Source organism: Cornus florida, unplaced genomic scaffold (assembly GCF_030987335.1).
Source record: "Cornus florida cultivar Cherokee Brave unplaced genomic scaffold, ASM3098733v1 CherokeeBrave_3.0.0_Hap2_Chr02, whole genome shotgun sequence".
NCBI lineage: Eukaryota > Viridiplantae > Streptophyta > Magnoliopsida > Cornales > Cornaceae > Cornus > Cornus florida.
Genome location: NW_026775572.1, coordinates 19,924,873 through 19,927,930, shown reverse-complemented (window position 1 = coordinate 19,927,930; position 3,058 = coordinate 19,924,873). Strand labels below are relative to the sequence as shown.

General features: G+C 34.4%; 1 pseudogene; it reads left to right on the top strand.

Moving 5' to 3' along the window:
• The first annotated feature begins 2,113 nt into the window (after positions 1 to 2,113).
• LOC132297807 (small nucleolar RNA R71) lies at positions 2,114 to 2,211 on the top strand (annotated as a pseudogene).
• Positions 2,212 to 3,058: the final 847 nt, after the last annotated feature.

Here is a 3,058-nt window from a genome sequence, read left to right as displayed (position 1 = left end):
ATTATATACGTAACATATTTTGCTTACCTTTTTAATATTTTTATTTTTATTTTTTTTTTAGTTAACTTGGATTGGGAAAAGGGTTAGGGTTATTTTATTTAGCCTATAAATATATAGCTATAGGTTGTAAAAGGGGGTTAGAAATATTCACGTGATATATACTGGAGAGATAGTGTTAGAGAGGGAAGGAGGAAAAGGAAGGAATGAGGAGAAAAATCCTATTGAGAGAAGATCAAGGAAGAAGAAGTTTAACTTTCGATCCGAAAGTTTAAGGCAAGTTCTTCTTCTATCTCTTTCCCTTTGATTCGTGTTTCTGTACATGCCTAGGAAATTTCAGAATTTATTAAATACATAAAATTAAATAATTATGCATGTTTAATTGGGTTAGAATATAGGTTTTATGAAATTGGTTCATATCTGTTCTTGTGTTATGAATTGATAAAATGCATGATTTTGATTTGATTTCTTATGTGAATTTTTACATGTTTAAATTATGTATTTTTTATATCTGTGGAATGATGAAACGTAGAAACATGCCTAGGATTCCTGAACATTAAATAGGGACTAGGTTTGGGTTTTAATAAATTTAAATAGACTCAATCATAATGATGTTTGCTATTTGAATGTTTTAAACAAACGAATGGATTTAATCTTTTAAAATATTTTAGCAATTGAGATTAAATGTGTAGGATGAATTGGATATAGAGAATCCTTATTTAACGGTATAATAAAATATCATCATGTATAAGATTCAGTTTGTGTAGGACATATGATATAGAAAGTTTAAAGAAATAATAAGTCATTCCTATTATGTGATAACTTGATATCATATTTATCATAGTTATTTATGGAATGTTTGATGTATTTCCTTAATTGTTACATCAATTGTTGGATTGTGTGATTTAATGCACCGGTATGGGACGGTGGCATTTTAGGGATGGATTAACTTATCAGTTAAGTCCTACCTATTTTATATAAGGGAATGGATTAACTAAAATGTTAAGTCCTACTTATATATAAGTCAGGTCAGCTGAACAAATTGAATGACTTATGGAGGATTAATTTATTATATAAGGGAATGGATTAACTAAAATGTTAAGTCCTACTTATATTCAAGTCAGGTCAGCTGAACAAGTTGAATGACTTATGGAGGATTAATTTATACTGGATAGGATGATTACTAGATTTTATATATATAAGTATGGTGTCATGATATGAGCTTGAGTCTCAGGATCAATGGTTAGGGCGCGTATATCGCCAGGGATGTATAGCTAGATATAGTGTAGTTGTGTACCCTGGTAGGTCTAGGTACTCATGCCCACTATATGTGCGTTTTGCATGTTGCCTACTATTCAGGTTGAGACAACCCTATAGTCTAGTGAGGTTCCTTTAGTGTTTATATATATATATATATACGGACTACTAGTTACTGTTGGATTGACTAGGATGTATACGTGTATCGGATCTCTGCTTGGACTGTAGTAGAGTAGAACTTGTTTGTGGGCCTGACCCACAATTATTTTTCAGGTGTTCGTCACGAGTAGAGGTTGTTCGTGCTAAGCGGGGATCAGTCTACTTCATTCTTCCGATGCTACATAGGAGTTCCTTTATGATTCAGTTTCCTGTTTTAGATTACTGTCATTTGTTTAGTTTGGATTTTCTAGGGGTCCACACAGTATGGATTCCCGAGTTGTATTTTGGAGAATCAGTTGTATCAGAAGAGTTTATTAATTAATGGAAATATATTATGAGGTTTATTATTAGATTATCATTTTAGTTTCTTGTCAGCATTTTATTTATTCTTCTTTATTCTTTTGTACTTTTTGTTCGTTTATTATCAATTTGTTTTGATATCCTCGGGTATTCGGGCGTGGGCCTGGCCAACCCGCATTCGAAAACTCGGGGGTATCACATCTTTCCTCCCACATTTGCTAGGTGACCACCCCTAGAAGATGAAGATCTATGCATTGAGTTTTCACTCATTTTTTCGAAAAGATGCCAAATTTCATCTTCATTTCTTCCTATGTAGCTTCCACCACAAGAAGCATCAACAATGCCCTTATTAGCATCAGATAAACTTGAAAATAAACATTCAACCAATTGCCGCTTTGGAATGTCATGATGTGGACACTTCCGTAACAAGTCATTCAAACGTTCCCATGTTTCATGAAGGGGTTCTCCTTCTTCTTGTTTAAATTCACGAATGAAAGTTCTCATTGAATCAGTTCGACTCGCGGGATAGTACTTTTTTAGGAACTTTTGTTGCAATTGTGCCCAAGAGGTGATTGTATTTGACCGCAAGTTGTTAAACCAATTTTTAGCTTTATCCTAAAGAGTGAAAGGGAAAAGCTTCATTTTTAAGACTTTTTCTGAAATATTCGTGATTTTCACGGTGGAACAAACTTCCAAGAACTCATCTAAATGTTTATAAGGCTCTTCATTGCTCAACCCATATAAAAGGGGGCACATATTAATGGTAGAAGCCTTAATCTCATAATGATGAGCACGAAAATTTGGCAATTTAATGCAAGTGGGTGTATTATATTGATTTGGAGTGTAACGATCCCTAAGGACCATTGGAGGATTGAGAGGAGGATATGGCATTTGACCTTGCTGGTGATATGTCATTTGACCTTTTTGAGGGTATGCCATTTGAACATATTGTTATTGTTGTTCACCAATTGGGGGAACAACATTTGGCTTTGGCATCCCTAGATTAGGTTGTTGCACAGCAGGATTGATTGGTCGTGGCATTCCCAAGGGTGGATGCACACCTTGAGGATCCACAATATGAACTTGTGGTGAGTGGTGCACACTATTATGATCCACATGACCAAGATCTACAATGGGATCTTCAATTGGATCTATTGGGTCTTCCATTAAAGGTGATGGAAAATCAAAATTTGGAAGATTAGGATGATTATCCCTTGTACTACCTCTTAAACGCCGAAGAAAAACTTCAAGATTTTGATTTACAGGAGCAATAGGACTATTAAGTGATCTACGACCATGCATGCACTAGGATAAGTTAACATACCAAAACTTCAATTTTTGAACC